The 10628-nt window shown below is 40.1% G+C and overlaps 1 pseudogene; it reads right to left on the bottom strand.

Annotated features, from left to right (window-relative positions):
* Positions 1-1795: 1795 nt before the first annotated feature.
* Positions 1796-2719, bottom strand: LOC145391247 (uncharacterized; annotated as a pseudogene).
* Positions 2720-10628: the final 7909 nt, after the last annotated feature.

Below are 10628 nucleotides of genomic sequence, written 5' to 3'. Positions count from 1 at the left end.
TAAGTATCGGTTCCTGGCTGTGCTGGGCAGAGTTCCTTAAATCCATATTCAGTCACTCATAAGGCTAGGTACCTTTTAGGAGATGAGACTCTTCTGGTTGATGAAAGTTTGGCTTGCACTCTGCACATACTCTACATGATCTGATCACCTGTCACACATCTACTGAGTAGGGCATATTCTTAGATTTAACAAAATAGTACAAGTGAGTAACCCCTGCGTGACACAAAGCCTTGTGGAGAGCTAACAATGATTGCTGATCATGACACGCAGCTCCACATAAGACCTAGAGAATGTATCAGGAGAAATGTTATCTTGACCAGGTCGGTACAGAATATCAGTCATAGCAAGATATTTCCATCCTCCAGTGCACTATGTCATCATTCTTTATCTTACTTTTATGCTGCTTGTCAAACATATATCTCACTGACAGCTGGTCAGTCCTTACAGTGAAATGTCTGCCTCTCAAATAATGCCTCCAATGACGAACTGCTTCAGTGATGGCCTGGGCTTCCTTTTCTATAGAAGCATAGCATTTCATAGCTCCTTGAAATGTTCTTGAAAAGAAGGCTACAGGACGTCCTGCCTGAGAGAGAACTGCTGCAATGGCAACTTCAAATGCACCAGTTTCCACTTCGAACGGTAGGAACTCATCGATTGCCTGAACTACTGAATTTTCAATGTCCTGCTTGAGAGTGTGAAAAGCTGCTTCTGCTTCGTCACAGGGAATGTAGTGGCGAACTTTGCTTGAATGGTCATATATCCACTGTGAGTAGTAAGCAAAGAGGTCAAGAGCTTGGTGGAGTGACTTCTTGTCTTGAGGCTCTGGCAGTTCACGTAGAGGTCGAAGGCGTTCAGGGTAAGGACGTATTTCTCCTCCTTCCACCACATAACCAAGGATGCTAAGCCTTTTTGCTGAAAAAGTACACTTCTCATTGTAACTTAAATTTTTCTTCTTGGCGGCCTCCAGGAACGTATTAAGGTTAGCATCATGTTCCTCCAGCGTCATGCCACAAATGGTGACGTTATCCAGGTATGCATAAGTTCCAGTGAGTTGCTATTCTTGAATGAATGAATCCATGATCCATTTGAAGCAGGCCACCCCATCTGTGACCCCAAAGGGGACTTGAGTAAACTGATATAGGCCGCCACCAGCCTCAAATGCTGTGTAAGGTTTATCTTCATTCCTGATGGGGACTTGATGATAGGCTCTCCATAGACCAATGATGCTAAAAACATGGTACTGAGCAATATTGTTCACTGTATCATCAATACGAGGTACAGGGTACCCATCTAGAAGTGTGAATTTGTTGATAGTCTCAGAATAGTTGATGGCCAGCCACTGCTTCATAGGATCATCCTTGATGACAACAACCAGTGCATGCCAAGGAGAATCACTTGGTTCTATTATGCCCTCCTTCAGCAGCCTCTGAGTTTCCTTCCCAATGAACATCCGATCTTCATAAGAATAGCGGTGTGATTTATATAGGATGGCAGTCAGCTGTAGGGTTGGCAAACAGCTTCGATGGGTCCACTATTAAGGTGCTGAGCCCACAGACAAGAGGACGCAATTTACCTCCATATCTCAGAGTAACACTACAATGCAGCTTCTGGAAGTCCTCTTCAAGAATCACATCAGAGCACAGTTGTGGCAGAACAGCTAGATGTACACCTTGATAATCCTGGCCATTAACTCTGAAGTCTACCTGGCAAAACCCTGATGTCCGAGCAGAGAGAGATGTTGATGCCATGGAAACAGCACCTGATGAGTGATGGACAATCAAGGAGTGGCGCTTAACTAAGTCTGGGTGGATGAAACTTTCAGAGCTGCCATTGTCAATAAGACCGTCACCTCGGGTCCCTTGATGAAGACTTTTACAACTGCCTTCGACAGTGAACTTGGAGTAGCTGCAGAAGTCACTGTCGCTAGTGTTGCAAGGTCACTAGGATTTGTAGAAGCACAAGCTGTTGGTGATGATTTAGCATGACACACCTTAGCAAAGTGACCCTTCTTCTGACATTTATGGCACACTGTTTCACGTGCTGGACACTTTGGACGTGCATGCATTGAAAAGTCACAAAGGAAACACTTGGCATTTACAACAGCTGTCACAGGGGCAGGTTCCACAGTAACTTCTTTGACAGTATCTTGGTCAGAAGTTGCAGCACTTACCATTAGAGAAGGCTGGGTGGTACTGTACACTTCAGAATCCCTTTGGGCCGAATCTAAAGCTCTTGCCTGGTCAAACATGGTGGCTAAATCCAGGGTTTTATTCTCCAGCAAATGCTGCCTTATCAATGATGATTGCAGGCCACTGATAAATGCATCCCTGATGGACTCTGCACAGTACTGAGCAGCTGTCACAGCCTGGAAATTACAGTCCTTACTCAGAATTTTCAGTGCTTGAAAGTATTCATCTAAGGACTCACCAACCTGCTGGCAGCGAGTTACAAGGCAGTGGCCTGCAAAAACTTCATTTGTGGGCTTGATATATTGTGACTTTAGGGTACTGATAGCATCCTCATAGGTAGCACACTCAGAAATAGCCTCATAGATTTATGGTGATACAAAGTTGATAAGTAGACCTAGCTTGTTTAGAATTTCCTGAGGAAGGGCTCCTCAAAAGTTTTCAAAGGTCGTGAACCAGTGCTTCCATTCCTGAGCAGCCGTAGATGAGTAAGAGTCAGAGTCTAGTCTCTCTGGTTTCAGTAGACGTTCCATGTTGTAGCCTCTGTTTACCATAGTGTGGTGGTCAGTGTGGTCCTTGGGTCCACTCCAGTACCACGACAGTTAGGAAATTTGTGTTGAATAAATTGTGATAAAACACAAGTCTGATCTCTAACATTTATTCAACACAAAATCCATACCATAAGTTTATGAGAGGTGTATCAGAAGATTGGGCAAAGCACTGGCAGCAGAATCCCAAAACAACCACTATTTTGAATCTCCTCATGCAGCACTGCCAGATCAGTGATACAAAATTCACAATGTTGCCAACCCATCACACAACCCAATATCACCACAGAAACACTGTGTAATAAACACCCTAAATGCAAGTCCATTTCATGTCTGAATCAATATCATTCAATGTTACTTGACCTCTTCCTCTGACAAAGTTTTATTTACTTCTGTGAAACTTTACTGAATTTCAGAAATATTTTGGAATGTTTCGCAACAAATTTTGAGAACATTTATTTATGTGGCATTTTATTGTCTTCACATAAAAATACAGGGTTTTTAGCATCCTTCAGGATATTTTTATTGAATTATTCCTAAGCAGTTGATTTCATTTGTAAGAGTATTTTTTATATTATCTTATATTCTTGAAATGACGGTTTCGATAAATAAAAGAAAAGAACAATAAGCCACTTTAAACTCATTTGCTTGGTAACTTAAAAATTCAAACCTTTTAAGGATGACTTGCACAGTAGAACAGTTCATGTTAAACTGCTCCATTAGCTGTTATTTTTTTTTCTATCTTGCATGAAAAATCTGTTGACTTTAGAATCCAAATACTAGATGAGTACCAGTTTCATATCTACATATTACAATGATTTTATTTTCTTGAATTCATTTTTCTGACTGAAAATTCCTCATATTTTTTTTAAATACGAGCTATCATATTTTGGAGTAATACTGAAGGAAATATGCATAATGGCTCAATACGATCTATTATAATGTTAAAATTTTTCTTTTTTCAGCAATTAAATTAACCCTTTCATGCACTGTGATGCAATGCGAGTAATAGTCCTTGCAATCTGAAGAGTAACCAATGACGCAATATGACGAAACTTCCCTATTAATGATTGTAGAATCTTTTCCTGTCGATGAAATTGCGTCAGATTTTGGTGGGCCAAAGATGAGGGTGGCAATGTCTGAGGGAAGTATATGGCAACAACCACCAGCTTATTGCAGGGACAAGCGGCCTATTTTTAGCTCAGTGTCCTCCCAGCAGTCAGACTAGGAGGGTGTGTGAGTGCACTGCCAGCTATCTTATTCCTCGTTTTCTATTACCGCACCTTCCATACCTTACGTGTATTATAGTGATAGTGTGTTATATATAATGCAGTGTGCTTGTGAAGGAGGTTTATAAGTGCTTCTTATATACAGTATTTTCAGAGAAATCCAAGTTTGAAATTTCATAACTGATTTTGACCGTTCCCCTCCTATACACTGAAACTACAAAGGCAGGCAAGGGCTTATAGGAGGAAGAGTATTTGAAATACTTGTTTAGTGGTACTGAAAGTGAAGACTCTAGTGATAGTGAACATGACAGTGAATTTGGTGAGGGGGAGAGAGTGAGGTTGAGGAAAGGGAGAGCAAAATCCTCCTCAAGGCCACAGCGATTAGTACTACAGGCAGTAGCACCATCATTACCACCACTCTTTTCACCACTGGTCCTACAGCTGCTATCACCACTGCCACCACTCCCATTCACCACAGGAAAAGGCTGCAGTGTTTGCTGTGCTATTTGCACAAGAGGAGGAGGGAAAACAGCTATAAACAGTATGTCCTGTTTGTGAAGTGCCACTCTGCACAGGACTATGTTTTCATCAGTACCATACTGATGATAGCATACAGCAGTAAATCACATCGCAAACACACACACACACACACACACACACGATACAGAGACAATTAGGCAAATAAGCAGTCTGATAGACCAGAGCAGTGATATTGAGGAGAAGATAACACAGGTGAATGAAGCTGTGCAAAGCTACAAAAATGATGTGGAAACCACATATGCTGAAATGGTGAAAGTAAAGAAAGACTTAGAAACAAGGGTGGAAGAAAAAAGCATTAAAAAGGAAGTGAAAAGAATAATCCAAAACAATCCAAAGTTAGTCAGAGATTCAGTAGATATCAACAAATCTATAGTAATCACTGGTATAGAAGAGAAAGAAGTAAAAAACAAGATCTCAAGAGACAAAAAGGAGATGGCAAATGTAATGAGTTTATTGAAAGAAGTATCAGAGGAAATCTGTAGTAAAGACATAGAGGAACACAAAAGGTTAGGGAAATACCAGAAAAGCAAGTCAAGACCTCTAAAGGTAACTTTCCAGAGTGTAAACACTGTGGAGGAGGTACTAAAAAATGCAAAAAATCTTATGGATAAAGAGGAGTTCAAAAACGTATGGATAAAAAGATGCCTAACACAAGAGGAACTGGAATTACTGAAAGAGAAGAGGGAGGAAGCAAAAACAAAAAATCAGGGAAGATCAGAAGAAAAGAACAAATTTTTTTTACAAAATAATAGGATTGCAGGTACGAAAGTGGTACATAAACAGGAGGGAATAAAAAGGAGGAAGGTAGTAGAACCATGTCATGACAAGTATATAAACAAAATGATTAAGTTGATGTACTCAAATGTGGATGGAATGGTATCTAAATTATTAGAGATGAATGATTATGTCAGAGAAAATGAACCACATATAATATGCCTAACAGAAACAAAATTAACACCAAGGATATCAAATGACATACTAAACTTAGAGGAATATAATATATGGAGAAGAGATAGAAACTAAAGAAAAGGAGGAGGAATTATAATATTAACTAAGAAAAATCTAAAAGTCAATGAAATAATACTAGACATACCCTCACAAGTAGAACTGATTGCAGTAGAGATCAACACATCTGAAGAGAAAGTAATTGTAGCCAATTTGTACATGCCACCCAGATCAAACACATGGGAAAGAGACGAATATGAGGACCTGGCAGAGAGTACAATTCAGAGTTTAAGAGCATTACTACATAAAATGGAAGAGAAATCGGAAAGAATGATACTAACTGGAGATTTTAATACAAATATAAATTGGAATACTCTAGATATAATAAGCCAAGAAAACTGTTGGGACCAAAAGCTCCTGGATCTCGTGCAAGAGTTTTCCCCAATGCAACATGTGAGGGAAACCACCAGAAAAAGAGGACTTGATGTACCTTCAATGCTAGATCTCATATTTACTAGGCCACTCGGCAAAAGCGACCATGCAGTACTAAATTGCAACTTCAGGATAGCTTATGACATAGTTAACAGCAATGAAAGTTACAAAAAGAGCCTAAACTATAAAAAGGGAAATTATCAAGACCTAAAGAAGTATTTCTTATTAGCTGATTGGGAAAATGAGCTTAGAGGACAAAATTTAAATGCTGTATATAAAAAATTCTGTGAATTTTATGAAATAGGAGTCCAGAAGTACATCCCACAGCACAAAGAAGCAGATAAGAAAATACAGCAATAGTTCAATACAGAATGTAAAAAATCAAAAGAAAGAAGAGATTTGTTGTGGAATAGATACAGAAGACACAATAGTGAAAAGACATATAATAATTACAAACAGGCAAGAAACAATTATACAAGAATAAGGAGGGAAGCCCAAAAATAGTTTGAGGAGGATATCATAAATAAAAGTAGTGATCAACCGAAGCTATTTTACAGCTACATCAAAAGCAAAACCAAAGTAAAAGATATAATACAATCCATTACGGACGAGGGAATCACCTATACACAAAAGAAAGATATTTGTGAAGCACTAAATAAGAATTTCCAATCAGTTTTTACAGAAGAAAAAAATTTTGAGAGGGACTATGTGGAACATGCATGCCCACACATACTACCAGATATACAAATATCAGAAAAAGTAATACAGGAGGAGATAAGTAAATTAGACAGAGGAAAAGCAAATGGTCCTGATGAAATTTCATGCTGGGTGCTACGAGAATGTGCAAAGGAGTTAAATAAACCATTATTTTTAACTTTCAAGAAATCCTTGAGTCAAGGTAAACTACCTGATATTTGGAAGAAAGCATATTTTGTCCCCTTATTCAAGAAAGGGAATAGACAAAATCTACTCAACTACCGACCAGTATCACTGACCAGTGTTGTAAGCAAGGTATTAGAAAAGCTTATAAGAAAAGCAATAACAGAAAGACAGTTTGGTTTCAGAAAAGGAAAATCATGTGTTACTAATCTGTTGAGCTACTATGACTGAGTAACAGACACAATACAGGAAAGAGAAGGAACCAAAGGCCGCAAACCCGCAATTGTTGTCCCTTCCAAGAGAAAAACAAAATACAAGAGAGAGCCAAATTCAAGATCCGATCATTTCGAGATGCCTGGACACACTGCGTTTGAAAGACTGGAGATCATAGGAAGCAGGAAATACAGACAGAGGGAGAGAGTTCCAGAGTTGACCTGTTGCATTAATGAAGGACCGAGAGTAACGGTTAAGTCTTGCATTACAGAGTTGGAAAGAAAAGGGATGAGAGTTTGCTGCTAAACGGGTGCTACGCGCCCGTCGTAGAGGTGGAGGAATGCATGCAGACAGTTCAGAGGAGCAGTGACCATTGAAGTAGCGACGAAGAGACAGAGGTTGAAGGGAGTCAGTAAGAGGAGGAGAGTTAATGAGACGAAAAGCCTTTGACTCCACCCTATTGAGAATTGCTGTATGTGGGGAGCCTCCCCACACATGAGAGTTGTACACCACACAGGGGCAGATAAAACCCCTGTATAGAGTCAACAATTGTGCAGGGGTAAAGAAGGAACGGAGCCGGCTTAGCTACGGATTTTGGAAGACGGCCATCTTGGATTTTGAGTATCAAATGTTTATGATATCGAATCAGTAAAGGTACTATCGTATCGGCAGTGCCTGAAAACCTTACAATTAGCATAAAAATCATACAGTCACGATGTTTCAAAAGATACACTTTTTTGTTTGGGGAGGGTTCAGATGGCAGCCATCTTGGATTTCGAGTACTACGGAAGGTCATATTGATTTCCAATAGGCACCATCGTGTCGGCCGTGCCTGAAAACCCCACAATAGCCTTCCAGGTTCTACATAACGCCGGTGGTGGCCATTTTGAAAACGCCATTTTTTCACTTATGCTATGATTCTAGCAATTCCACCTAATACTGTTTTGAAGTTGGCGGTATCCTTTACTCAAATCACCAGTCAAAGCCTCATCCTAACATTTACACGGATCTCTTACAACAGGGACTGGACTATATGGGAGAATGCCAAAGAGGCATTTGCTCACCTGCGGTCGACAGATCTGCGCAAACACACTGACCCTTCAGCAACAACAGTAACGACAACAAAACAACTTCCCATTCGTTATTCAATATACACACTTTTCCTCTCCTTGTTTCTGTCTCTTTGTCTTCCTGTGCATTATTTCTGTTTCCCTTATCTTTCCGTTCCTTTGTCGTTCCTTGATTAAATTAGTTACCTCTTTCATTGTCTCCTTAAGCTTCCTTTTCACCCTTTTCTTGGTTTTACTTTTTTATTTCTCTTTTTTTTCTCTGCATCTCCTTGTCTCGATAATTTTCGCCTTTCATTATCTTTCTCCAAGTGTCGTTTTCTCCAACGATACTCATATTCCGTGTTTCCCTCACCTAACAAAATATTCCCACCTGTTAAACTTTGTTATTTTCCACATCTTTGCTTTTTTCTCTTTTTGTCTACATTTTTTTTTCTAATTCTGTTTCAGTTTTGCGAGTTTGTTTTTTTGTGCTGCAGTTCTCCTTCCCCCATAGCTTTCCTGTTTCTTTCTCTTTCCCTTGCCTTTTTTCAATTTTCTTTCATCATTCCCATTTTTTGCCTTTCCTGCATTCATATTACTTTTGCCCTTGCTTTCCCTGTGTCATTTTCTTTCCTTGCTTCATATACCTTTTTATTCAATTTTCCTGTTTTATCATCTTTCCTTGCTTCATTTTTTTCTTCAGTTTTCTTGTTTAATCGTGATTCACTGTCTAACTTATGCTCGTTTTTTCTCCTTGTCTGTTTCTTCGACTTTTTTATCCGAATTCAATTTCAGTTTCGCCACATAATTTTTCTTCTGCATTTTCTTTCTTCATTTCTTCAGCATCATTTCGTCTCTCTCTCTCTCTCTCTCTCTCTCTCTCTCTCTCTCTCTCGTGTATTTCCTTGTTAATTTTCCTCATCTTTCCTCCCGTTCTCCGCTTCTTTGTCTTCCCGTGCTTCATTTCCGCCTGGCTCTTCCCTCGTCCTGTCTCTGTCACGCGGTGTTACATCCCTCTTTGCACCACCCCTTCTCAGATTAATTAAATGTCTCTGTGTCTGCCTGTCAGTGTCTATGTGTCTGCATCTTTCTCCCTGTGTGTGTATGTGTGTGTGTGTGTGTGTGTGTGTGTGTGTGTGTGTGTGTGTGTGTGTGTGTGTGTGTGTGTGTGTGTGTGTGTGTGTGTGTGTGTGTGTGTGTGTGTGTGTGTGTGTGTGTGTGTGTGTGTGCGTGTGTGTGTGTGTGTGTGTGTGTGTGTGTGTGTGTGTGAGTTTATAATGTTACTTCTTCGTTACTTCCTTACTAGTCTATGTTTGGCAATGTACTGTACAGATGCTGATCAACATGTATACTATTTTCACTGTTGTCAGCATTTTTCCCTCTCTTGTCTCCCAACTCCGGCATCTCGGCCAGACCGCAATGAACACCGAAGTAAGTAGTTGTCTCAGGCTCCACTTCATTATATCTTACTATACCGTTTCTTGTATATTTTTGGAGTATACAACATTCCACAAAAGCCGTCAACACATCACTGATCCATTGAGTGTGCCTGAAATACCTATAGACTACTACTAAGACAGCTACAACAGCACACCTTCCCCACACCAGCAGCACGATCAGAGTAGGCACAAACTTGGCTCATTTTGATTGGAGTCCAGAGCTCTTTAAATATGCACACACACACACACACACACACACACACACACACACACACACACACACACACGCACGCACGCACGCACGCACGCACGCGCGCGCAAACTGACTCATACATACATACATACGGACACAGACTGAAGAGACACAGACACACGTCTGGTGACATGGTTAATATGTCCGTGCGTCTGTACGCATGTGCCCGTCTGCCCGAATGTCGTTGTGTCTGCATCTATATCTGTATGCCTTTGTTTACACATCTGTCTATGACTGCTATGTTGTGTCAGTGTCTATGCCTCAGTTTATATATGTCTGTCTGTCTGTGTGCCTATGTTTATGTGTGTTTTTGTCTGTGTCTCTGTGTTTCGAGAATAGGCTGAGGGAACGTCTCGGCGACCTCTTAACCTCTTCATTACGAACACATTCCTTACTTTATTCTTGTGTTTAGAGTACTTTAAACCGCTGAGGAGACACTTCCCGAGACGGAAGGGGTTGATACAGCCTTATTTAGCATATGCACGACAAGAAATACCCCCCAAATTGAGTTGAACTTCTCTGAAAGAAGCAAAAGGAGAAGAAGAAGAAGCAAAAGGAGAAGAAGAAGAAGCAAAAGAAGAAGAGGATGAGGAAGAAGTAGAAGATGATGATGAAAAAAAAAAAAAGTAGAAGAAATGGTAGGAGTCGTTTCTCGTAGGCTTAACAGTATTACTGTGCTAGCAAATATAATGTATAATGCTTCACTTAATAATATGCAGTACCTAGATTCGGATAACAGTAGAGGTGCGGTTGACAGTTCCTTGATACAACAGTTCAGAGAGGAGATGGATAAAGCAGTGTTAGGCGTACCATAGCCAAGGAATGAATGTTTATTCCTTTCCATTTTTTTTTTTTTTTTACCAGACATTGTTTTCCTTCGTGAGAAAAGCAGTATGTGTTCAACGTACAGAAGAA

The sequence above is a fragment of the Coenobita brevimanus genome, chromosome 2 (genome assembly GCF_032717465.1).
Source record: "Coenobita brevimanus isolate Jiangsu-jjx chromosome 2, ASM3271746v2, whole genome shotgun sequence".
Classification (NCBI taxonomy): domain Eukaryota; kingdom Metazoa; phylum Arthropoda; class Malacostraca; order Decapoda; family Coenobitidae; genus Coenobita; species Coenobita brevimanus.
The sequence above is the reverse complement of the archived record's forward strand: the minus strand, read 5'-3'. Positions and strand labels throughout refer to the sequence as shown.